Source organism: Lissotriton helveticus, chromosome 4_1, assembly GCF_964261635.1.
Source record: "Lissotriton helveticus chromosome 4_1, aLisHel1.1, whole genome shotgun sequence".
Classification (NCBI taxonomy): Eukaryota; Metazoa; Chordata; class Amphibia; order Caudata; family Salamandridae; genus Lissotriton; species Lissotriton helveticus.
The window spans coordinates 1653941251-1653968531 of record NC_136063.1 but is presented as its reverse complement, the minus strand read 5'-3'; positions in this window follow the sequence as shown (position 1 = coordinate 1653968531).

The following is a 27281-nucleotide window of genomic DNA, read 5'->3' as shown; positions in this document are numbered from 1 at the left end:
AAAGGAGCCATATCCATGCACAAAACTTCGGGCCGAAACCCAAGTGTGGGAGCGCTGCGAAAAGATAAACCCATTCCATCATATCAAAAGCCATTCTCGCGTCTAAGGACAGCATCGCCGATGGTGCAGTTAGCAGATGTTCCCGTGCTAATGCGCTATGGAGACGCCTGAGATTGAGGGCAGTATTTCTGTTTGGCATGAAGCCGGACTGGTCCGAATGGATTAAGTCAGGCAGGTGTGTCAGTAGTCTGTTAGCGAGCAGCTTAGCCAGAATTTTTGCTTCTGCGTTAATTAATGATATGGGGCGGTAGGAGAGACAGTCTAAAGGGGGCTTCACGGGCTTCAGAATCGCTACGATCGTGGCTGTCCTTTGGTCTTCAGGCAGCACGCCCTGTTCATAACTGTCATTATACATCGCAAGTAGATGCGGGACTAGGGACTCTGTCATAAGTTTGTAAAGTTCCATTGGGATCCCATTGGGTCCCAGTGCTTTACCGGATTGTAGTGATTTAATAGCAGTGGTTATTTCTTCCACTGTTAAGTCAGCCTCTAGTTCCAACGCGGCGTCCGGCCCAAGGCTTGGCATTTCAATGGTGCGCAATAGGGACACCGCGTCAGTCTCCGAAGCACTCGTGGACGACGCGTACACTGTTCGAAAATGTTCCGCTAGAGTATGTGCAATGGTCTCCGGGTCTGATACTACATGCCCTTCCGCTGTCAGCAGATTTGCTATTGTTCTACTACCTCATTCTCTCCTGTCCAGCCATGCCAACAATTTCCCGGCTTTGTCTCCCACTTCATACATCTTGTGTCTAGTCGCCTCAACAGCCGTCCTTGTTTCCTGCCTAAGGTGTTCTCTATGCTGTTGTTGCTTCAAGTCAAGGGTGAGTGTGGTCTCGGGCGAGGGATCATTTGTATGTGTGGTGTCTGCTTCCTGAAGTTCCCTTTCTAGATTTGCTAGATCATGGTGCTTAGTGCGTTTGTAGCCTGCAATGGAGTCTATAGCCTGACCCCTGAGCACCATCTTGTAGGCTTCCCATAGGGGGGCTGGCGAGTCAACTGATGCTAAGTTCTCAATAAAGAAATGTTTCGTAGTCTTACGGAGCTCCTTCCTCACCTGCGGGATTTGCAAATAGCCCGGGTAAATAGGGTACAGTCGCTTACGGGTAGTATGACACAAAGTGTAAACTAACGTCACTGGTGAATGGTCAGACACCCCCCTGGGTCTAATAGTGACATCCTGTATATGTGGCACGCTTGATTCTGAGGCAAGAAAGTAATCTATTCGTGATAAACTATTGTGCACTGAAGAATGGAAAGTATATTGTCTTGCCACTGGGTGTTTATATCTCCATGAATCTACCAGGCCCAATGCTTCGGTAAAACTCTGAAGGCGGGAGACCCCCGTTGTCAAAGACCTCACTGGGTGTCGATCAACACCGGCATCTATTGTTGCATTAAAATCTCCCCCTATTAAGAGGTCTCCCTTCGGGAGAGATAATATGAACTCACTAAGGGCCGGAAGCGCTACAGTGTGGCGAGCAGGGGGAATATAGACCGACACCACATTTATGAGCCTGCCTTCCCATTGTCCGTGCAGTGCCGCAAACCTTCCTTGATCGTCGTGTTCCGTATGCAGAACCATGAAGTGAGAGTTTTTCCGCATTAGGATGCCTGTGCACCGTGACCCAGTAGAGAACTCGGAGTGTACCATCATTTTGAACCCCCATCTATCCATAGCCCTGCATGCCGAGCCGGTGAGGTGCGTCTCCTGAAGAAGTGCTAAAGTGGGAGCCTGTCTCTTTAGGGATCGCAATACCAACCCCCGCTTAATTTTGTCGCCTAATCCGTGTACATTCCACGTCAACAATGAAAGCGGAGCTACTGGTACCCTCGGGGTGCCCGCCTCGGTTCTTATTTGAGTCATGCCTGTCGTTATTGGGATCGCGGATGCGCTGGGGAATATTGACCTTAACTTGTCAGGTAGGGACCAATTGTGCCGCAGTTGCCATGTTGCCGTGTCATTTTTACTAACAATCAAAACCAAGAAAAAAAAAACAACAGTTCCCCAATCCCCGGATCCACCCCCCGCCTCCCTGCCTGATGGACTTCCAATGCCCGCCACCCCAACTTATCAGAGTGCTCCATCCCTGCCCAAAACATTGTACTTGCGTGTAAGGGGTAAGAAGTCCAGTGTAGGAGAACCCTCCCGTTTCCAGCAGGGCCCGCCTCAGCTCAGCGTCCAGAGACAGCATAGAAAAAGTATCGGAAACAATTTAAAAGTCTTCGTTACGGGCATTGCCCGTTGTTCCGGGTCATCCATTGCCCAGGTTGTCTGCATCCTTCCGCTGTGATAGGCCATCACTTTGTTGAAAGAGGTCTTGACTGTATGCCTCGTCTTCCTCGGACCGGCGTTGTTGCTCTTTGTGTCCGCGACTGGTCCCGTTCGTCCTCCCCCATCCCTCGAGCCAGTCGTAAGTTTCTTCAGGTGTCTAAAAAAAACATGTTTTTCCCTCAGCCACGATCCTTAATTTAGCAGGAAATAGCATAGAGTAGGGCACCTCTCGGGCTCTTAGTTCCTTCTTCACCTCTATGAAGCTACAGTGTCGTTTCGAGACCGCTGCGGTGTAGTCAGGGAAGAAGGAGATCGTGGAGTTGAGTACTCGGATTTGCGGGGAGATGCGTGCCGTTTGCAGGATCGCATCCCTGTCGCGGAAGTTGAACATGCGCGCCACCACCGGTCTGGGGGGCGCCCCCGGTTTAGCCCTGCCTCCTGGCACCCTATGTGCCCGCTCCACTGAGAAGAAAGTGGACAGTCCCTTTGGCTGTAGCCTTGTTTTTATTAGTTCTTCCACGTATAGGTCCATTGCTTGCGTGCCCTCACTCTCCGGAATGCCCAAAATTCGTACGTTATTGCGGCGTGAGAGCCCTTCCTGGTCATCCAGTTGGTCGAATAACGCTTTGTTTTCTGCCTCAAGGCGCGACACAGTTTTTTTTAGGGCTGCCGCTTCCGTGGTTAGAGTCTTCGTTGTCTTCTCCACCTCCGTGACCCTGGTAGTGATTTTCTGAAAATCGGCCCTGAGCAAAGACACATCGGTTGATATAGTGCCTACCGTGGTCTGGACCTTATTTAGCGCCGCCATAATGTCGTCTAGCGTCACCTTCGGGGGAGCATCCTTTCCCGTGGCCCATCCCAAAGCTCCCTGCCCCTCCGGCAGTGGGGGGACATCTTTTGCATATGTGTATTTTTCAAGCCTTGTCTGGGAATTGTGGTTTCTCGTGCCCCTGCCCGACATGGCGGTGGTGCGTGCTTTATCACGTAGGTTTGTGACTTTACACCAAATCGGGGTCTCCCTGCAGGGCAAAGATCCCCCCCCCCTGACGAGTCCCTGGGACTATGTGGTGGAAGTCCCGTCCCGGGGGGAGCGAGGGGGGGTCACGAGGCCCGGTAATGCGCAGCTGGCAAGATTTGGCAGTACAAGAAGAGGTGCTTGTGGATATAGGCCGCCTAAGCCGGGTAACTCTCCGCGAAATTTAGAACCTCCTCCGGAGACAGCGCGTCAAACCCGGCGCAGATGGCGCCTCAGCCCGGGGGCAGGGGACAGTATCTTCTATCGGCCTTATATGGCCACTGTATTGGCTAAGGTGATGTGGCCCTTGCTTCCGGCTGTCGATAGGTCTGGGTAGGCACGGGTCTCTGTCCTTAATACTTGGCAGTGTAGTCTAGCCAGGGGGGCAGGGGGGGGGGGGGTCGGCAGGTCCGAAGATCCGCTCCCTCCGGTGGTCCGTGGTGCGCTCCCTGAGCCTCGAAGTGCCGATCGGCTCTGTTGCTTTCTTCCGTACCTGTTTTGGAGGGGCCCTCGGCAGACATTCACATCTGCCCCCGTCCACCCGGCGTACTCTGAGGCCACGATACTCCGCTGCCGCACACAGGAATCACCCCGCCCGAACTGCTGCTGCTTGCGGCGGATCTCCTTTAGCCCACGCTCCCCACCGGGCGTGTATAGTAATTGAGGCCCCGGCTCCGTGGTATTAGAAGGCCCTCATCGTTTGGGCTCTGCAGATCCTGACTACAGTTGCGGATTTTGCCCGGAACTGCTGCATCCAACGCCGCTCGGTCACCGGCTTCCGCGGGTGTCCCCACAGCTCAACATTAATCAGGATCAGTTGTCGGATTTTCGCCGGAAGGGTCTCACCCCGCCGGAGCTCTTTTAGCAAGCAGCCATCTTGCCGGTTGCTAGACACGCCCCTCCTCATATTAACCTTTTTTAAAAATGGATAGGTCCTACCACCAAAAGCAATAGCCTTCTAGTGACCCCTTCTTACCTTGACCACCTTGTTATAAATGAGACTTTAAACGACACACAAAAAGCCTCTGCAACAGTTACTGGTTTCTTTTGCATTCATCTTTTCTGATCTACTGGGGAAAAACAATTTTGTTGAACATGCCATTATTACCCACCCAGGAAAGGTAGTGAAGCAGCTCCCTTACCGTATCCCAGCAGCCAAACGAACTGCTATTGATATGGCAATAGAGGATATGTTACAAATGGGAGTTGTAAAGCCTTCACAGAGCAACTGGTCTTCTCCCATTGTGATTGTGCCGAAACAGGATAGCTCAATCCGTTTCTGCATTGCCTTTAGAGCGGTCAATACCATTTCAAAACTCGACTCATACCCCCTTCCCCGGATCTGTGAACTAATCGAGAAACTCTGTGAGGCTCAGTATATCACTACCTTAGATCTTACAAAGGGGTATTGGCAAGTCCCATTACGAGCAGAAGACTAAGAAAAAAACGCTTTCAGTACCCCTACTGGCCTTTTTGAATTCACGGTTCTTCCTTTTGGCTTGCACGGGGCTCCTGCTACTTTCCAAAGACTTATGAACAGGGTTCTCCATGACCATCAGCCCTATTCATCGGCCTATTTGGATGATATCGTAATCTTCAGCCCCAATTGGGAACAACATCTGATACACTGCCAAAAAGTATTCCAATCCCTCCAATCCTCGGGACTCCATGTGAATGCAAAGAAATGCTGGGTCGCTTTCGGTAAGGACAGATATCTGGGGTATCTTCTAGGGAACGGTGTCATAGCACCAGAACAAGATAAGGTTAAGGCAATCCTAGTCCTTTTTTTACATCTAGCAAAAAAATCATCAGGTCCTTCTTGGGCTTACTAGGGTACTACCAACGCTTTATAGCCCAGTATTCTGAAAAAGCAGCACCTCTTGCGGATCTTTGAAAAAGAAAGACCTCCTAAATCCCCCTTATTCTGCTCACATGCATATAAACGGCTGAAGACAGCCATAACATCCAGGCCCGTTCTGATCCCCCCAACTTTCAGGAACCCTTTATACTGCAAACTGATGCTTCAGAAAAGGGACTAGGTGCTGTTCTCACTCAAATAACCAAATAGGGGGTTGAACTTCCGGTGTTATTTATTAGCCAGAAACTACACCCTTGAGAACAAAGCTATTAAACTATTTTTTTTTATAACTTGTTTATTGGCATTTCAAAACCAAGAACAGCGTTTCGTGGCATCAGTGAAGACATAAATAGTACAAATTGATCGTAGATGTCTGACAACGATACATATCCATCAGCAATTTAAAGACTAACCCCTCACAGTGCAAATGCATCATACCAAATTAACTAGACTTGTGGCAGTGTTCCCCCCAGATATCCAGTGCTCCTCAGTCGAAAGGGTAAACTGCCTCAGAGCCTATTCCTCCATGGCCCAGGTGTACTGTTCGTCAAGTGGGTGTGTCTGTCAAGGGGCTAAAGACATACAGTGAGGTGTTTATGTGTGATCAACAGGTCGATCATCTCCGGTCGTCGAGGCTGTATCCTCCCCCTCCGGTGTCTCGCGCACGGGTCCTCAGGTCAGAAAGAGAGACCAGAAATTCTTGGGCCAGTTGCACGGGGGCAGTAATTCACTGTATATTTCTGTTTTTGTGCTACAATACAGCATTTATTTAATCCACTGCGCTAGTGTCGGAGTTGGGCCTCGCAGCCAACAGAGGGCCACACATCTCCTAGCTAGGAGAAAGTCCATATCAACCAGTCGTCTGAGGTCCTTGGGGAATGGTTTAGAATAGCCTAAAATAGCCAGAAGCGGGTCTGTAGTCAATGTCAGCTCAGTGATGCGGTCAACCTCCGCATATACCCTGCCCCAAAAAGCCGCGATCCTCGGACAGTCCCATACTATGTGAAGAAAGTCAGCGACCATCTCCCCACACCTCTCACATTGTGGGCTCTCTCGAAGACCATATCTATGGAGTCGTTCTGGCGTATAGTACACCCTATTCAGAAATTTGAAATGGACTAATCGCACAAGTTACTTACCTACGATAACGATATATCTGTAAGAAACAGTAGTCAGTGTTAGATTCCTTACCTTAGAATATCCCCAGGTGTCAGACTGGATCTGGAAAGTTTTGCGTAGCAGTACCCCAGCGCGTCGGTAAGCATCGTCTGCGGCTCTGCGTCCGGCATCGGCGTTGTGATCGCCGGGATGACATGGTCGGAGTACTTAGACGCTGCCTTCGCGCGCAGACTTCAGTTGTACATAGCTTTCCGCGCCAGGAACGCAGAGCCATGCCAGAGACCGACACTGGTGCCATAAAACTAGGGCCCTCAAGGGGAAATACCTTAACCCTAGATATTGGTCCGCAGAACGGGGAGGATGGGTGGGGTGGTAAGGAATCTAACACTAACTACTGTTTCTTACAGATATATAGTTACCGAAGGTAAGTAACTTGTGCATCTGAAAGAAACAGGTTAGTGTTAGATTCCTTACCTTAGAATAGATACCCCAGCAATACCAACCCCGGTGGTGGGTCTGAGGACCAAGATCACACCAGAAAGTCCTGGAGAACGGAAAGGCCGAAAAAGCCATCTCTCCAGACTTGGCTGTCCGGGCAGTAGTGTCTAGCAAATGTGTGCAGCGAGGCCCACGTAGCTGCCTGACAGATGTCCTGCAAGGGGACTCCCCGATCCAGGGCAGTTGTAGCCATTGTGGCCCGAGTGGAATGGGCCCTCAGCCCAACAGGGGGCTCCTTTTTAGCCAAGGAGTAACAGACCTTAATGCACAACACGACCCACCAAGAGATGGTCCGTTTGTGCACCGCCCGTCCCTTCTTCGCGCCCACGTAACCAACAAAGAGCTGGTCGTCCACCCGGAACTGGCGTGTGCGATCAAGGTAGAAGGAGAGCGCACGTCTTGGGTCCAGACGGTGGAGCCTCCCTTCCTCCTTGGAAGGATGCGAAGGCGGAAAGAAGGTGGGCAAGGTGATGGACTGCCCGATGTGAAAGGATGTAACCACCTTGGGCAGGAAAGAAGGGCGCATTTTCAACACAACTTTGTCCGGATGGATGGAAAGGAAAGGAGGCTTAGAAGAAAGAGCCTGGAGCTCACTCACTCATTGGCAGAGGTGATGGCTACCAGGAATGCAGTCTTAAGAGTAAGAAGACGAAGAGGACAATTGTGAAGTGGCTCGAAAGGAGCGCACATCAGAAATGTAAGAACAAGGTTCAAGTCCCACTGAGGCATCACAAAAGGAACAGGAGGGAACATGTGCATGATGCCCTTCAAGAATCTATTAACAATAGGGGTCTTGAAAAGAGAAGGCTGATCAGGAAGCCTCAAGAAGGCAGAAATGGCAGAGAGGTAGCCCTTAAGAGTGCCCAGAGCAGAGCCCTGCTGGGCAAGAGAAAGAAGGAAGAGGAGAACCTCTGAAAGGGGGGCAGAGAGAAGATCCACAGCCTTTGCTGTGTACCATGCCACAAATTTGTTCCACCTGCAGGCGTATACCGATTTTGTGGAGGGACGCCTGGCTGTCAGAATAACATCACATACTTCAGGAGGCAAGTCAAATGGCCTCAACTGCCGCCACTCAATCTCCACACATGGAGGTGGAGGCTGGACAGGTTCGGGTGGAGGACTATCCCCTGCTGCTGCAACACAAGGTCCTCCTGAAGAGGCAGACGAATCGGAGGATCGACTGACATGCTGAGTAGCTCGGGATACCAGTATCTTCGTGCCCAGTCCGGAGCCACAAGGATGATTTGGGCCCGGTTGCGCCTGATCTTCTTCAGCACTCTGGGCAGAAGTGGTATAGGCGGAAAGGCGTACAACAGATCGCAGATCCACTAGTGACGAAAAGCGTCTTCGAGCGAGTGCCACCTTGGAAATTCCAACGCGCAGAACTGATGACATTGCGCGTTCTCTTCGGTGGCGAGTAGATCTAACCAAGGCTCTCCCCACTGCCGAAAGAGGCCTTGCGCCACGTCCGAGTTCAGACGCCATTCGTGATCCATCATGCACCGGCGGCTGAGTTTGTCCGCTCTGGCCTTCAGGGAACCTGCCAGGTGTTGAACCACCAGGGTGACGCCCTGGTGTTCCAGCCATGTCCAGAGGCGCAGAGCCTCCTGACAAAGGGTCCACGACCCCACCCCGCCCTGTTTGTTGAAGTACCACATGGCGGTGGTGTTATCCGTGAACACCTGCACTACACTTCCCCAGACAGAGGGGAGGAATGCTTTCAGTGCAAGCCGGATCACCCGCAGCTCCAGAAGGTTGATGTGGAGCCGGGACTCCACCGGAGACGAGAGGCCTCTGATCTCCCTCTCTCCATGTGGCCCCCCCATCCCAGGAGGGACGCATCTGTCACCACTACGTGCTCCGGTTGGGCAAGGGAGAGTGATCTGCCGCTGACACAATCGCGGTTCGTGAGCCACCACTGCAACTGTTTCGCAGTGCCCTCCGAGATCTGGACATGGTCAGACAGGTTGCCCTGATGCTGTGCCCACTGAAACTTCAGGTCCCACTGCAGAGCCCGCATCCGCCACCGGGCGTGATGCACCAGAAGGATGCAGGAGGCCATCAGCCCCAGGAGCCGCAGCGTCAACTTGACCGAGACTCTGGATAAAGGCTGAAAGACCGGAATCAGAGCGTGAATATCCCAAACCCGCTGTTCGGGAGGATAAACCTGAAACCGCGCCAGTCTAGAACTGCTCCAATGAAGAGGAGCTTCTGAGAGGGACACAGGTGTGACTTAGGCACGTTGATGGAGAACCCCAGCGAGTGCAGGAGGTCGGCCGTAGTCTGGAGGTGGGAGACGACTGTTTGGGGCGAGCCCACCTTCAACAACCAATCTTCGAGATAGGGGAAGACTGAAACCCCTAATCTGCGCAGATGAGCTGTGACCACTGCAATCACTTTTGTGAACACCCGTGGGGCGCTGGTAAGGCCGAAGGGGAGCACGGTAAACTGAAAGTGCTTGTGGCCTACCGTGAACCGCAGATATCGCCGGTGGGCTGGCAGGACGGGGATGTGGAAGTACGCGTCCTGCAAGTCCAACGCTACCATCCTGTCTTCTGGGTCCAGGGCAGCCAGGATCTGAGCCAAAGTCAGCATCTTGAACTTCTCCTTCCGGAGGAAGATGTTGATGCTCCTTAGATCCAAGATAGGGCGTAGGTCCCCTTTGCCCTTCTTGGGTACCAGAAAGTAGTGGGAATAGCAACCACGTCCTACTTCTGGCCCAGGAACATGCACGACGCCCCCCTTAGCCAAGAGGGCCGTAACTTCCTCCTGCAGAAGTTGCAAGTGATCCCCCGACATGCGGTGGCATGGCTGGAGGGGTCGCCTCGAAGGGGAGGGAGTAGCCCCTTCGGACAATTTGCAGCACCCACCTGTCCGATGTAATGGAGCACCAGAGGAGGAGGTGATGGTGAACCCTCCCCCCCACTGGCATCGAATGGGCCTGAAAACCAGACTAGGAGGATTTTGAGGCAGATGTTGCGGGGGAGGGTGTGGACTGGCCTTGCCTGTGTCCCCCGGCACCGCCACGGCGGTTACCACGTCCGCAACCGCGTTGAGGTGGGTTCTGCGGCCTGTGGCTAGCTGGACGTGAGGGGCGCCCCTTCCTTGGCCACGAAAGGGACGAAAGGCGGAAGTCTGCTGGCGTTGGCCGAGGCCCAAGGACTTGGCTGTAGCCCTGGAGTCCTTAAAACGTTCCAGCTCGCTGACTGCCTTGTCGCCAAAATGGCGATGGCCATCAAAGGGCATGTCCATAAGGGATGCTTGGACATCACCCGAAAAGTTGGCGGATCTCAGCCAGGCGTGGCGGCGAACTGCCACCGTTGTTTCAATCGCCCTGCCTAGCGAGCCCGTGGTATCCAGTCCACACCGAATGGAATATCGTGCTGCGTCCCTTCCCTCCGCAAGGGCCTGGGTAAGCTTTGCCTGGACCTCCGCCGGGCACTGCGGCAGCACTTCCGCAACCGTATCCCACAAAGAATGAGAGTAACAGCCCAAAAGGCAGGCAGTGTTTCCAGACCGCAACCCCAAACTTAGTGAGGAGAACAGCTTCTTACCGAACTGGTCGTACCTTTTATATTCCCGATCTGGAGGGGCGGTCGGGAATGCGGTCTGGGAAGTTGAGGCCTGGATCACCAGGCTCTCAGGGGTGGGGTGAACGGACAGGAAACTGGGGTCGCCCGGAGCCGGGCGGTGGCTTTGGGCCACGTTCCGATCCACAGCTTGTGGAGGGCTTGGACCAGGTGCCCAACAGAACGTCAGTGAGAGCCTCGTTGAACGGCAGGAGAGGCTCCGAGGAGCTTGCCTGCGGTTTGAGTACCTCTGTGAGGAGGTTAGTCCTCACGGTCATGACTGGGAGCTCAAGAGCCAAGGCCTTGGCTGCCCGAGTCAACACCACGCTGTATGCAGCCTCCTCCTCTGTAGCCACGGTAGGAGGGGAGACAAACCAGTATTGGCAAAGTGTCCAGACCACTGGCCTCCCCAAGTTCTTCCGTCCAGTCCTGAGTCAACTGGCACTGCAGTGCCAGAGGGTCCTCAGACCCCTCCCAATCCTCCTTGTCCTCCATTACCTGAAGGTCAGGAAGAAATGATGGAGCCGGATTGTCTGTGAAGAGCTCACCTATCGGTGTCGACGCCGGATCCGGACCGGGGTGGAGATCGGGGACGACCCCGACGGCGCCGGGGGGCGACACCCTTGGTGACGACGCCGGCGGAGGGGTCGTAAGGTCGACCGGCGTCTACACGGATCCAGGCCTGGATCCTGAGGAGCCCTGCGGCGTCTGGACCGAAGTTGCCGACGGCGCTGGGGCTGAAGCCGCCGGCCCGCTTGGGCTCCCCGACGGGTCCGCGGGGCCCAAAGGCACCTCAATGGGACCCGACGGAGGGAAGCGCGACTTCATGGCCGTGAGGAAGGTGCGGATCTCCTCCGGCATCGCGTTCAGCGGGTGTGGAGCTGGGCGCGGTGCTTGCGGCTCCGGCGGTATCGCCCAAACTCCCGGCCGCGTCGCGCGGAGTCAGAAGAGCGGTGTCGCTTCTTCGACTTCTTGTGCCTCGACTTACGTGAGGACTTTGAACCCGACGAGTGGTGTCGACTCGCCGAGCTGTGATGATTGTGGCCTCGCGACCAGTACCTCGACCTCCGCCTGGACCGGGACCTCGAGAGGTGCGAGGCCGACTGCCGGATCTCGAGTCGCTTACGGGACCGCTCTCGCCTAGCTTTTGAAGTCAAAGCCCAGCAGTCGGGGCACGACTTGTCATCATGGTCGGCCCCAAGGCAATAAAGGCACCGACGGTGGGGGTTGGTAGCCAACATCAGTCGGTTACAGTCGTCACAGGGCTTGAACCCGGGCATCCCTACTGGCACCGGAGTTGATAAACGACTTGAGAAGATCCAAAATAGATCGAAAAAAGTTAGTCAAAAAGTGACTAAGGAGTACTGCTCTTCCCGGATCTGCGCTTGCTGCCGCGGAAAAAAGAAGAACTGACTTCGAGCAACAATACAGCCACTTGTCGTCCGTCATTTCCTCCCCGGGGTCTCTCTGCCATTCCATTCACGGTTTGAAGTACTCAGTATCCCTCGCAGAGAGGGCTATACGGTACAGTCTGGACACCATTTTAGCAAGGGACTTGGCTTTAATAATAGTAGTCAAGGCCGTGACCTCCGGCGGCTCCGCCATATCCTCTCCCAGTAGGTCCCTAAGCACGTGTCGCACCCTATGAAACTTGAAACGTGATATCAGCGAGTGCGTCTCTTCCGCCTCTGCCACTCACCCCCAGGTACGTGCAGTGGCATTTGCGAAAAGATCCCCTATATTATGCATCGGCAGCGTTCGTAGCGCTGCTATTACTCCTCTGTGCTTGCACGGGGCCAGCCAGTAGCACCAATTGAGAGAAACCAGCAGAGCATAGAGTAAGTTGGCAGCTTGTGCATCCAGCATATGATGCCAGGCGTGCCTAACCGAATTTAGAGAGTCGAGAATACCCGTGCGCCTATCCCGGGGAAGAAACAATAGAGCTGGTAAAGGTGTAGGGTCGGCAACAATAATTTCTATCCGTATATGTGGTACCTCTGCGGGGCCATGTATGATATGAAGGGGAGCCTTGTGCCGCCCTATAATTAAGTTCCAAGCCAGCAGCGCCCAGGTCTCCCATTGTGTACGGCACAGTAAGTAGTTTCCATGCCACCCGTGGTTGTTTGCCCGCCCAAGCCAGACGAATCAGAGTGCAGTTGTTGAAAAAAAGTTTTGGATCGAACCATGGGGATATTAGTGAATAGGAAGAGGAAGCGGGGCAATACAATTATTTTCATGAGGGACACCCTCCCCATCAGTCACAGCTAGAGGCCAATCCATCTGTCAACGTCATCTTCCAGTTTGGAGATGGCGACTCCTTAATTTTCCCTCAGTACTACCTCCGAAACTGTATGTCGTCGAACACCTAGATAGCGCACCGCATCTGTGGTCCATTGCAGTGGGTATTCCGGATCTACCCGCACTGTGGCCGGCGGGAGAGGAAACATTGTGGATTTACTCCAGTTGACGTTAATACCCGAGAGGGAGCTGAAAAGTACCACCTCACGCAAGACCGGGTAGAGATTAGCTTCGGTCTCCCGAACATAAATGTGGAAACATTTAGTCTGTAGTTCGGGAATCGTATTCCTCTTTGCCCATGATATTCGCGCAGGGCGCAAGCCAGTGGCTCCGCCGTCAGTACATAAAATATGGGGGTTAGGGGACAACCCTGTCTCGTGCCCCTGCAAATTTGTATAGGGTCAGTGACCAGAGACCCAATCCGAACACAGGCCATGGGGGCAGAATACAACGTTGCCAGAAGTTGAAGTAAGCCCACCCGACTACCATCCGGCCAAGAACCTGTCTCATGAAAGGCCATTCGACCGAGTCGAAGGCCTTTTCCATGTCCAGAAAGACCGCTATAGTGGGAACCTCTGGCAAGTGTGCTGCATGGCCGCAAAAACCGCCTGAAGGTTATAGCTCCAATTTTGACTGGGCACAAAGCCAGCCTGTTCCGGAGCAACCAATGTGGTAACCAAAGGACTGAGACGGTTGGCCAACAACTTCGCGAAGATCTTCGCATCGACATTCATGAGTGACAAAGGCCTGTAGGAGGTGCACTCCTCCGGTGGCGTCCCTGGTTTAAGTATCTCGACCAGTATCGCCTCTCGCATAGTTGGTGGCATCACCCCAGAGGTACAAATGTCCTCGAATAACGGAAAGTAAATGCGGGTTCAGAAGATCCTGAAATGCCTTATAAAAGGCAACTGTAGGCCATCACTACCTGGCGCACTCCCAGCTCTCATCCCCGATAGTGCCCAAACTATTTCTTCGCGTTCTATGGGTCGCGTTAAAAATTCCTGGTGCAAATTTCTCAGCCACGTTAATTCAATATGGGTTAGGTAATCAAGAATACGTTCCTCCGGTGCAGGCCCCCTGGAGGCATATAGGGCCGCATAGTATTCCCGGAACCTCTCTGCCAACAGTGTCTCAGTAAGTGGTGGGTCATCCGGCAGAGTCCTCATGTCTGCTATCGCAGTTCTATCCCTGCGTTGCTTAACGATTTGCGCTAAGACAGTCCCCGGGCGCTCCCCTTCACCATAGTTTCTAGCGGTAGCATACTTCCCCATATGTTTAATTTCCGCATCAGCTTCCTCGTGATATTCACGCATCGTCTGTGCTAGTTCCCGAGTAAGCGATTCACTCCGATCGGTAATACAAAGGGCCTCCAGCTCTTTCAACTTTCCCTCCAAGGTCGCTAGTCGGCCCCGAATCGATCTCAGCACCCCGCGTGTTTAGAGATAGTGATCCCCCTGATATACGCCTTAAAGGCTTCCCTAATAGTTTGGAACAAGTCCACCGACCCCACGTTAGCTTTAAAAAATTTCTCAATGGATGTGGCTAGTTCCTCCGTGAAAACACTATCAAGCAGGGAATAAGGTGGAAAACGCCACATAAACGGGGGGATACACTTCTTGGGCGAGGTAATTGTCAACAGGAGTGGTGAGTGGTCCTAATAAGTATGGGGCAATATCACGCAAGCTCTGACATGCTGGAGTAAGTGGTGTGAGGCAAACCAGTAGTCAATGCGAGTGTGAATATTATGCGGTGTGGAGTAGTGTGTGTACCCGCCCTGTTGTGGGTGCCTATGTCTCCATACGTCACAGTGGTCAAGCCATAACATCAACGTCTCCAGCATTTGGAAAGTGAAAAGAGTCCCTCCCTATCCTTCTCAAGGAGCGTCAGCGCTATTGAGGTCTTCGGATTAACCCACGCCAGTACCCCTCTAGCATTTGAAGTAAACCCTGCCGAGTGAACCTTGCCCAGTAGGCCCCTAGTGCGCAAAATAGGGCTGTCCGGGTGGAGATGAGTCTCCTGAAGTAGGGCAATGTCAACATTATGTCTGGATATATATTGTAGTACTTTCCGGACTTTGCGGTGGTCATTAAAACCGCGCACATTCCAGGACAGTAGGACCAGGGAGTCTAAGGGGCCATCCTGAGTGGGCACCGAAGGGTCAGTCATAGGGTAATGAGCAATGATGGGGTGTCAAGGATATATGTATCAGGGCCATGTCATGCCATCGAGCCAAAAATAACTAAAAAACCAACAAACCGCCCCATCAAACGTCTTCCTCCTGCTCGTGCCTTAGGTGCAGAGTGTGGGCGTGCGCCATGGGACCGGAGTCCTGATGCTCCAGTACATGCATACATAAATAACAACCACAAGAAAAACATAGATTTGCGAATCAAACCCTCCCCAGTACCCACCCACTGTGGAAAAGTAAATTTTGCCATGTTCTGTGTCCCTACGTGTTCCCCATGTTATGTTGTATGTGCATGATTAATATGCATATGTATTCCCCATGTTCGATTAAAGACACAATTACAGTTGTGTCCATCTCTAGTATGCCAGTTTCCAGTTCTCGTGAAAGCTACGAGTATCGGGCCTATGTAAAGTTACGTTGCCACGTTTCTCAGTGTGCACGTTATTTCATTGTAAAGTCCCCGTTTCTAGGCCTCAAAAGGGCCCGGACACCAGATACAGCTCCTGTCTCCTGAACCCTCGCTGAGGAGCGATACAGCCCCCACCTGTGTTCCTGACCCTTCACTTACTTCCTGCCTCACAGTGCCCGGCTCGGCCTGGCTCTGCCTGCCAGTCTGCCAAGAGTATGTTATGATTCTAGTTATCAGTCCAGCCCTCCTTCTCTGCATTCCTAAGCTACTGAATCGCATCAATAGTTTCAGTCATCGTCTAGCCTTTACGTCTCCATGTAAGAGAAATACTGTATTAATGGTCATTTAATATTCTTCAACACACACTACATGTAGAATAATGCATGCACCAGTCTTAGAGTCTGTTAGCCTTTACCCCGATAACTTTTAGTTTATATCAACATGTTCTCTAAACATCAGATACTAGATAATGTTTAGGTACATGTCACCCTGACTCTCCAGACTTCAGTCTCTGCTCCTAGCGCAGAAGTCATAGCCCCCAGCTTCTCCCAGTAACACGTCATTGCCAGCTTGCGCGCACCACTAGGTCAGAGGTCCCGGCTCCTCAGACAGCCCCCTCCATGTCTCCGCCCCATTTATGACATATTCTGTTACGTTTACATCACATGTCTATGTATACGCCTCCTGTTACACCTACTTTCACCCTTATCTTTCGCGACTGCTACTGACCCCACCCACTGCTCCGCCTATTGTATGTATTGTAATGCAATTGTTTTAGTATATATGCTTGTGCACTGTTATTAAAAGTTACGCCGACGCCGATCCTGCCCCCGGCAGCGCTGCCATCCTATTCCTGTGCAGGTTGTCCTATTCCTGTCCTTATGCTGTATTAAACCTGCAAACTCCTACTACCTCGAATCTTGACTCTTATTTATTGAGCTATCTGTTATTACTATGTCCAGTCAAAAATAGATCCGGTATTATTTATTTATATACCACATAATGGCGCCCGAATAGGGACTTGCCCTTTCCCCACGCGCCGGTGAAGCCACGCCGGCCCCCTGATCCTCTGCAGCCGTGACGGAACCATACCGTGCACGTGCAGATATTTCTGCTTCAAGTATCCCTCAGGCCCACGGAGGAGACGGAGGTTGCGGTCCAGCATCCAGACGAGGCGGTGGAGGAACGCGGCGAGTCCCGACCAGAGCCCAAGCCGAGAGTCCAAGGTCCGAGGTATCCGGAGGCCCACCCGTAACAGAAGTCCGAAGTGTGTCCGTCCGGCGTCGAAGCAGTCCAGTCCAGTCCGAGGCCTTCCGTTCTTGCTGCCCGGTGAGTACCGTTGCTGGGGTAGTATCTAGACAGGGTCAATTTAATTGACTCTGGTCTGTGGGTTTGGTGGTACACAGACCCAACACGAAGTGTCCACTCCGGTGGATGCGGGTCCTGACGTGTCTCTTTATGAGACCGGTAAGTTTCGTACTGTTTCAGCAGTGCATCTAGTCTCTGTTCTAGTCAGTTCTGCCCTCGAGAAATTCTGTATTCTGTTCTCAGTATTCCAGGTAATATTTTGTCAAGACTGTTATTTTAAAATGTCATTTATGTATTTTTATGTCGTGGTATGAAAGTGGTGTAATTATCGTGTTCATTGTGTATTGTATTGTGTCTAGATTACAGTCCAGTCATGCCGTTGTTTTCCAAACTACGTCAGTTAAGAACTAGAAAAGGTCTGTTAGAAGAAGCAGTTCCTGTCCCGCCTAGGGACAGTCCAGGTCATTTTATGTATCAGAAGCATGGCATAAGTGCCATATTATATCTAGATTTATGGGTGGAGTACACCAAAGAGTTAGAAGAAAAGTATAGATGGCCCGTATCAGGTACGTGGGATGCCGAGTGCATCATGCGAGTAGAAGAAGCATTATGGAAAAAGAAAGCCAGACAGTCACAGAAAGATGCCATCGAGTTATGGCGCAAAGAATCTCATAAAAGAACCGAAAAAGAAATCAGAAAGTCAGAATTAAGTAGAGAATCCTCAGAAAGAGCCCAAGAAAAGGAACTAATCGAAATAGGTGAACGAGTTAAAACCGAACAGTCAGACAGACAGAGAAATGCCCTCATTAAGGGTATGTATCCTCTTCTTGCCGAGGGATTGCCAAAAGCAACCCCGGAAGCACCATGTAATTTTCCGCCACCATTAGTTCCGACCAAGCTACGTCACAAACCGACCGCAGCTGACATTTTTATTTCGTCCTATTTGGACGACACAGTCCCAGAATATGCAAATCCTGTTCCGCCAGTTCCTGTAAATCATGTAATTCCTGCTCCTCCAGTCACCGGGGCACCTTTTGCAGTACCTGCTACGGTACCCCCAGTCCAGCCCATAGTACAACTTCCCGCCACATCAGCCACTCTGCCAGCACGAAGAATATCAGTCGACGATTCTAGTCTAGGGGCCGCAGGAGGAGGTCCTCCTGGTACCCCGCCACCACACCAACGTGTAACGTTAGTCGAGTTACATGAACGTGCGTTACAGCGTACGCCCAAATATAAGTCCGTTGCAGACATCCGACGAGCTCTTACTGAATGCCGCTATGATCCAGTCTCAGGCGATGATAGTACGGTTATATATTCCATACGTGTAAGACGGGTGACCGGGTATTTGGACACCCTACCGGATATGAAAGAAGATCTAGACAGAATATATCGTTTCATCCGTACAGGGAATGATCCAGAAAGTATTGGTGAAGCCATGTCTCAAAGGAAAGCTGAGATCCAGCTCATGATATTAAAGTTTCTGATTAATTGTTTAATAAGGGAACAAGATTATCCGACCAAAGATCCGGCCGAAATGAGAACCCTGACAAGGTGGAGTGATAATATAGCCGAGGGTAAGCACAGAACTATCAGTAGTATAGAGAGTATGTACAAGAAAATTCGTAAGGAAATAATAAGGTTACACGAGAAACGCAAAGAAGCACTAGTAAACGAGAAAGAAAATGACTCTTCTACTGAAGAGGTAGACGAGAATCCCACTAGAATAGCGTATGTAGGTAGAACTAGACTTTCCGACCGACATTCACGTCTAGACTACAAGAAAACTGTTCCTCATCCAGCACCAGAACAAGGTTCTCTAGAACAAGTATTTCAAGCTACCGATCACATTCTGAAATCACGAATCGGTTACAGTGAGTTAAGTACTATGCATGAACAAGAACTAGCCCGATCAGCAGTCCGATGGACTACTGATTCTACCACTTTTCCAGACGAAATAGTGGCACAAATGTTTCTGAAATTGCCCCCAGCCGAGCAACGACTGGTGGGTATGTATATGATTCAGCACCTCATCACATTGTATGAGGGTCAACATTCTGATCCAGGTCCGTTACATGATGTCCTGAACGAGTTACTCCAGTATAGATGGAAAGGTTTAGGTACCGATTTAATTAGTGTCATTCTAGAACAGCGCCATAAATATAGTATGTTCCTGAACCCGCATTTTGTTCATGTCTCACCTCCAGAAAGTAAACCGTTTTACATAGACAGACAGAATCCGTTACGAGAAGTACACCCAGTCAGGACAGCAGATGGTGAAATGCAACGAGTATTTGTTTACACCCCGATTACAAAGATGGAACTCTTAGAGATGAAGAAATTAATTCCCTGTCATGACAAAGATCCAGCAGGGTTCCACCGAGAATTAAAGGACATGCTCCGTATGGGAGAATATACGTATCCAGATATTATTAAAATGTTAAAAGTCCTGTTGCCCGCGGGCATATACGAAAAACTCAAGGAAAAGGAATGGGAGGTGGGAGAGAAAAAGATCGATTGGGCAGTTCTAGAAGCTGAAGATAAGATACGAGTACCAGGTACCGGTCTTGGAGAAAAATGTAAAGAATTACCAGAACTGTTAATACAAGTTTTGCCCAGATTGTTAGCCACTAAAAAGGAAGACTGGGATGCAATCTCAGCCTGTAAACAGAAACAAGATGAAGACACTAGTGATTTTTATTCCAGATTTGAGAAATGCTTTATTATAAACAGTGGCTTGAAGACGAGTAGTGAGTCATACCCTCATCTTTTTGTTACTAAACTAGTCGAGAATTCAAGTCCACAAGTTAAGAATCGAGTTTTGAAAGTCGAAAGTACATGGCAAGCTAGTACCCCGTCGCAGATGTTACAGATGCTCCAGTATCATCAGAATAGAATCAGAGAAGAGCAAGAACACGAGAGAAGACGTATGAAAGACACGAAAATGAAAGTACTAGTTGCACAATCTATTCCACAAGACAGTCAGAAGAGGGGTCCGAATCAAGCCAGTCATCCTGCAGCTCCCGTTAAAGGGACATGCAATTATTGTAAACAGCCAGGTCATTTTATAAACGAGTGTGCAGTTCTGAAACATAATATAGCCACTGGTAAAACTAAAGAAAGACCACGTCCGCCTAGACAAAAGCAAATTTCACAGACTTCTCAGCCACAGAATGCACAACAGACAGTTCCAGCACCGCAGCCTATTGCTGCAACACAGCATGTTACACAGCAAATGTACCAGTATGCCCAGTCTGAGTATCCAGAGTATCAACAGTATTCATGAAACAGCCTAGAGAGGGAGGTAGGCTTGCCTCTCATCGAGATACCTGTAGATCAAGAGGGTCCCTATGTTCACAGTCAAGTACTAGGGAAAGACAGAAAGTTTCTGATTGATACAGGGGCAAGTAGGACTACCATAAGTCACGCCGAAGTTCCAGGGGCTCCGCTCTCAGGCTCTAGAAATGTTTCCCTTGGATTTTCAGGAAAGCCTATTGTAAACGAGATTTCAAAGCCAGTTACTCTAGAAGTAGGTCCATTGTCCCGAACTACTGATCTATTACTTACGAAGTCATGTCCAGAAAATCTGTTAGGCATTAGGACACTGAAAGAATTAGGTGCAGTTATATGCTGTTCCCCAGAGGGAATACGTTTGTTTTTACGTGACTTCAAGGGTCACTATGTATTACGAGATTTTGATCCAAGATTGTCTAATGTTCCGCAGCATCTATGGGCGCAAGGTCCAACTGATGTTGGCTTCATGCAAATCACACCTCATCGTGTGACTCTCAAACCAGGTGTAGTGTTACCACGAATCAGACAGTACAGATTGCCACCTGAGGCTGTAGCAGCCTTATCCAAAATTATTGACGAGCTCATGGCTCAAGGAGTAGTTGTAGAAACTGACTCCAATGTATGTAATTCTCCTATCATTCCAGTCATGAAACGTACTGATCCAAATGCACCCCCAGTATATCGATTAGTGATTGACCTTCGAGAACTCAATAAATGTATTATTCCCCAGTATCCAGTTGTTCCAGATATTTCATCCCTATTGACAGCCATTGATTCTGAGGCAATATTCTTTACCGTAATCGACCTCAAGAACGCATTTTTTAGTGTCCCAATTCATCCAGATAGCCAGTACCTTTTCGGTTTTTGTTTAAATGGAAGGAGCTATAAATTCACACGAGCTCCTCAAGGTTTCACAGAAAGTCCTAGTATTTACAGTCAAGCACTTAAGAGACAACTAGACAACATTCACATGCCAACTGACACTGCCCTGCTCCAGTATGTCGATGATCTACTGATCACAGCCCGTTCTGAACGTGCTTGCGAGCGAGCATCACTTACAGTCTTGTATTTCCTTGCCGAGATGGGGCACAAGGTGTCCCCTTCGAAGCTTCAATTCTGTGTCCAGCAAGTGATCTACTTAGGCCACTTACTGTCCAAGTGGGGTAGGCAGTTGACACCAGACCGTATCCAGTTAATAGCGAGTCTTCCTCAGCCCAAGACCCAGAAGGAGGTACGTGCTTTTATCGGCCTTACTTCTTATTGCAGACAATGGATTCCTCAGTATGCATTTCTAGCCAAACCACTGATACAGTTAACGACACAGGAGGCAGCCGTATCGACTGTCCTCCCTTGGACATCTGAACATACACTTAGTTTCAATGAGTTAAAGAAAGCTTTATGTCAAGCTCCTGTTCTAGCTACACCGAACTACAGTAAGCCTTTTACACTTTTCGTCACAGAACGTGAAGGTACAGCATTATCTGTTCTCACACAAGATCAAGCAGGACAATACAAGCCCTGTGCTTATTTTTCGAGCACATTAGATCCAGTAGCCCAGGCTCTGCCTGCGTGCCTCAAGTCAGTTGCAGTCACAGCACTGGCTATCAGACAAAGTGATTCCATAGTATTAGGACATTCCTTGACAGTACAAGTTCCACACTCCGTGGAAGTTCTTTTAAACCGAACACAGACTCAACACTTGACAATTGCACGTTTAACAGGTTATGAATTGACACTATTCCAGCCACACATAGAAATCAGACGCTGCAACGTTCTAAATCCTGCTACACTGTTACCGTCAGTTAATTCGAATCCTGCCACACACGACTGTGTGGAAGCAGTTAACACTATGACTAAGCCAAGACAAGATCTGACAGATATTCCATTACCAGATCCCGACCTGACACTTTATGTGGATGGTTCATGTATGAGAACAAGTACAGGAGAACTAGTAGCCGCGTATGCAGTGACTACTGACACTGAAGTTATAGAAACACACCGTATTGACACCCTGTCTGCTCAAGCAGCAGAGCTAGTCGCTCTGACTCAAGCCTGCATACATGCCAAGAACCTGAAAGTTAATATTTACACAGATTCACGCTACGCATTTGGAGTCGTACACGACTTTGGAGTGCTCTGGCAGGAGAGAGGTTTCATGACTTCTCATGGAACCAAGATTCAGCATGGTCTCCTTATTCAAGCTCTGTTAGATGCCATACATTTACCGACATCTATTGCCGTCATGAAATGCAAAGCACATACTAAAGTTACAGACATTGTTTCCCAAGGTAATGATCTAGCAGATCGCACAGCCAAGCTTACAGCACAGACTCCAGACAGGTCAGTTAATCCGACACAGACACATATTCCAGATCCGACTACTTGTATGACAGTTAAGGACCCTACTCAAGATGTCATAGATATCCAGTTACATGCTACTCCGGAAGAAATTAAGAAATGGTCCGAACAAGGAGGGGTCCAGACAGATCAGGGATGGGTAACGAAGGGAAAAGCCTCATGGTTTCTCCCCGACTCTATGGTTCAAGTCATTATCAATACCGCACATAGTCCAGCACATTTAGGAGAAAAAGCTATGTTAGACAGTATCCAGAACATTTGGTTTAACAAGCATTTACGAGCTGCAGCCAAGCAGAAAGTCCGTACCTGTATGATATGTTGCCAGTTTAATCCAGGTAAAAGTGTCCCGGTGGAACAAGGTGGATTCCAGCCCCCTGACCACCCTTTTGAAGTCCTCCAGATGGATTATATTCAGATGGAGCGATGTCGAGGTTTCAAGTATGTCCTTGTAGTTGTATGCGCTTTGTCCAGGTGGACAGAAGCATATCCAGTCCCAGATTACACAGCAGCGACCACTGCCAAGCAGTTGGTTCGTGAATTCTTCCCCCGTTATGGACTCCCTAGGGTCGTATATTCTGATAACGGCCAGCCATTCTCATCTGAATTGATGAAACACGTTTCCCTGTTGTTAGGGTACCAGTGGAAGTTCCATTGTGTACGCCATCCTGAAGCAGCCGGTCTGGTAGAGAGACATAACCAGACCCTGAAAATACGCATTGCTAAAGTATGTCAAGAAAAAGGTGTAGACTGGCTAGTAGCTCTGCCAGTCGCTCTGTTTTATATGCGCATGGTCGCACATTCCAGATCAGGTCTGTCCCCGTACGAGGTCGTTTTTGGCCGCCCCCCTAATATGTGGGGTACACCTAGACCTCGAAGTATTACAGATGTTTCAAGTAATATGCTGACAGATTACCTAGCTTCCTTGATGTCTGCCCTACATTCTTGTCGTTCACAGGTTGCCGCCGCATTTCCAGACAATACCGAGGTGGCACCGCATGAAATCGTTCCCGGAAATCTGGTTCTCGTAAGGAACTTTGATCGTTCAAGTCCGCTGGAGCCCCGCTGGAAGGAGCCCAAGCAAGTTCTCCTGGCCACCCGTACTGCCGTCAAGCTGGAAGGCAGGAAGGGCTGGGTACATTTGTCGCATGTAAAGAAGTTTTATGGACTAAAGACTGTTTCCAAGAACATTTCCGAGGATTTTAAAGACTGCCAAAGTACTATTCTCAAGGACTGTCCCGCAAAAGACATTGATACAAATCCCTCCCTGTTAGAGAAAACTCCGCAGCAGGAGTATAAGTTAAAATTAAGGTCTAGTAAAATAAGTCAGCCAGTTTGATTGTCTAAGTCCTCCCCTAGGTGAAACGGTTAGACCGGTTTCTGACATGTATAAAATAGACCCCCATAGAGAGAGAGTTAGTGAGAACTCTAAAAGTTGCACTATCATTTTATGTTTTCTGCTATATCTCAGCCTTATGATTACCTGCACAAGTTATGCATTTTATTTATATTTTCCAGTTTCTCATGTAAATAAGTCTTCTAATACTACAGTAGAGCATACGTTTAGTGATCTGCCTCCTCATGAACTATCTTATCGTCTTGCTATGCGAAATAATTCCTTTATCCGCATGTTACATTATTCACACCAGACCAGCAATGCCACTAATTGTTGGGTGTGTGGTCGACTCCCCCCTTTCCAGACACCGAAGGGAGTTCTGCCACTCTTTCCTTATCCATTTTCACATAACGGTTCATGTGGAGCATGGTCCACGTTAACGTCATCCTCAAATGATATGTTCTTTCTTAACAGTACATGTTTTCCAGACAAGCAAGGTCTTCCCCACAGAACAGGGTTAGATCTAGAAAATGAAGTTTATAATTTGGGTAATTATTCTTCGAATTTTATGGTCCTGAATGTTCAGTCTGATACTACTCCAGACTTACCTGCTATGTCAGTATTACCAGTCAAAGGTGAATTATGTGTCCGAAATAATGGTTCCGTACATGTAGGCCATAGTGATTGTACTACTATTGTCAAGTATAGTGACAGTGGGAAATCTATTTTCAAAGCTTCACGTCATTCTTATTTTGTTTGTGGTCAGACCGCATATGTTCGTCTGCCCCTCGATTGGGAGGGAACCTGTTACATTGCCTTCCTACTGCCACCAGTTTTTCTAGCCCCACCTGACTATCATAGGAACTCCCACCTAGTACATACTAGACACAAGAGAGACCTCCCGATTGTCGATTATACTGAAACTGCTCTAGAGCAATACATAGACATCAATAAAGGTGTCTTCCCCTACTTAGGTACTGTTGTGAATAGTAAACTGATACGTAGATTAACCAGAACACTTGAAGCAGTAGTGATTGAGACTACCTCTGCTCTAGGTAACTTAACCGAAGAGCAATCCTTTATGAGAATTGTTGTGCTCCAGAATCGTCTCGTTCTTGACGTCATACTGGCCGATAGGGGCGGGGCATGTAGAGTCATCGGATCTAGTTGCTGCATTTTCATTCCTAATAACGCGCCGTCTGTTTATTCAGCTATAACCAGACTCCATAAAATTGCCCATCTGTTACACCAAAATCCAGGCACCTGGACATGGTCCGGTTGGTTCTGGAATATAATTTCCGCCTGGGGATGGAAAGTGTTGTCCTTTCTAGGTATTGCAGTAGCGATCATATTCAGTTGCTGCCTCTGTATACAATGTGGCCCTGCGATTTGCGGCATTTGTGCTACCTCTTGTATTCCTAGTCCCAAGTCCCGTCCTAAATCCCGTTCCAAGAAAATTCGAGACGAGCAAATGATACTGTATGAAATAATAGATGGTATCATGAATATTGATGTTTCCTGATGGAAACGTAGTGACAAGGAGGGAATGTGGAAAAGTAAATTTTGCCATGTTCTGTGTCCCTACGTGTTCCCCATGTTATGTTGTATGTGCATGAATAATATGCATATGTATTCCCCATGTTCGATTAAAGACACAATTACAGTTGTGTCCATCTCTAGTATGCCAGTTTCCAGTTCTCGTGAAAGCTACGAGTATCAGGCCTATGTAAAGTTACGTTGCCACGTTTCTCAGTGTGCACGTTATTTCATTGTAAAGTCCCCGTTTCTAGGCCTCAAAAGGGCCCGGACACCAGATTCAGCTCCTGTCTCCTGAACCCTCGCTGAGGAGCGATACAGCCCCCACCTGTGTTCCTGACCCTTCACTTACTTCCTGCCTCACAGTGCCCGGCTCGGCCTGGCTCTGCCTGCCAGTCTGCCAAGAGTATGTTATGATTCTAGTTATCAGTCCAGCCCTCCTTCTCTGCATTCCTAAGCTACTGAATCGCATCAATAGTTTCAGTCATCGTCTAGCCTTTACGTCTCCATGTAAGAGAAATACTGTATTAATGGTCATTTAATATTCTTCAACACACACTACATGTAGAATAATGCATGCACCAGTCTTAGAGTCTGTTAGCCTTTACCCCGATAACTTTTAGTTTATATCAACATGTTCTCTAAACATCAGATACTAGATAATGTTTAGGTACATGTCACCCTGACTCTCCAGACTTCAGTCTCTGCTCCTAGCGCAGAAGTCATAGCCCCCAGCTTCTCCCAGTAACACGTCATTGCCAGCTTGCGCGCACCACTAGGTCAGAGGTCCCGGCTCCTCAGACAGCCCCCTCCATGTCTCCGCCCCATTTATGACATATTCTGTTACGTTTACATCACATGTCTATGTATACGCCTCCTGTTACACCTACTTTCACCCTTATCTTTCGCGACTGCTACTGACCCCACCCACTGCTCCGCCTATTGTATGTATTGTAATGCAATTGTTTTAGTATATATGCTTGTGCACTGTTATTAAAAGTTACGCCGACGCCGACTCCGATCCTGCCCCCGGCAGCGCTGCCATCCTATTCCTGTGCAGGTTGTCCTATTCCTGTCCTTATGCTGTATTAAACCTGCAAACTCCTACTACCTCGAATCTTGACTCTTATTTATTGAGCTATCTGTTATTACTATGTCCAGTCAAAAATAGATCCGGTATTATTTATTTATATACCACCCACGCCTGCCCATCCCCAACTTGGCTGTGGTGTTCATTTCCCCCTCCAAAACAGTAAACCCCCCTCCCCCTCATCCCTTAGCAATCAAACACATCCCGCATGTGGTATTCAAGCTGGGGTGGATGTAGCTCGCAAAAAAACAAAACTCTTTTGTTGTCAATAAAGAATGCCCTCCCCACTTCACTCAAGCTGGGTAATGTGCGCCGCTCAGTAGTGCGTGAATATGCTTCAACCTGTACCCACACCGCAACCTACCAGTAGGGCGTCCAATAATGCAGGCCTCCCCCCCCACAGATACCCCGCAACTACAAGGATCCAGCAGAACTAACAGTAGTTCCTAGCATTCACCACCCCAGAGCGTACACACAAAAACAGTAATAAAACAAAATTGTACCGGGTGAGTACGCCACCACACTCGTATCCAATCCCCCTCCCCCTCAACCCGCCTGTGTAATGGCTGCACATCCATAAAAAAGTCCGGAGGGGGAAAGGCCCCACTGGACAAATAGGGTCTCTCATATCAATAAGGCCCGGTTATGTCCCCCCCACGCTCTCAACAATGACAACAAATACTCAGCCGCTAGAGTTCTCATGTCGTGGTCAGTCCTGCTTGTCCAGCGCTCCTCCGGCCGCCTCGTCCAGGAGTGCTCTCTCAGGGGAGGGCCGTGCTCCTTCCGACACTATTTCAGGGCTTTCTGCAAAGCTTTGGGGTCAGTGAAAATCAAGGAACGCCCCTGTCTATTGACCCGCAACTTCGCAGGGTACAGCATCGCATAGTCAGCCCCAATGTCTCGGAGTTGTCTCTTCATTGGCACAAACTGTCGCATAGCCTCCTGCACTTTGGCCGTAAAGTCCGGGAATAAGGAGATCGTCGACCCCTCGAATTGAATGGCTGCTTCTCTCTGGCAAGTCTGAGGGCAGTGTCCCGGTCCCTGTAGTTGAACAATTTTGTAATTATAGGCCG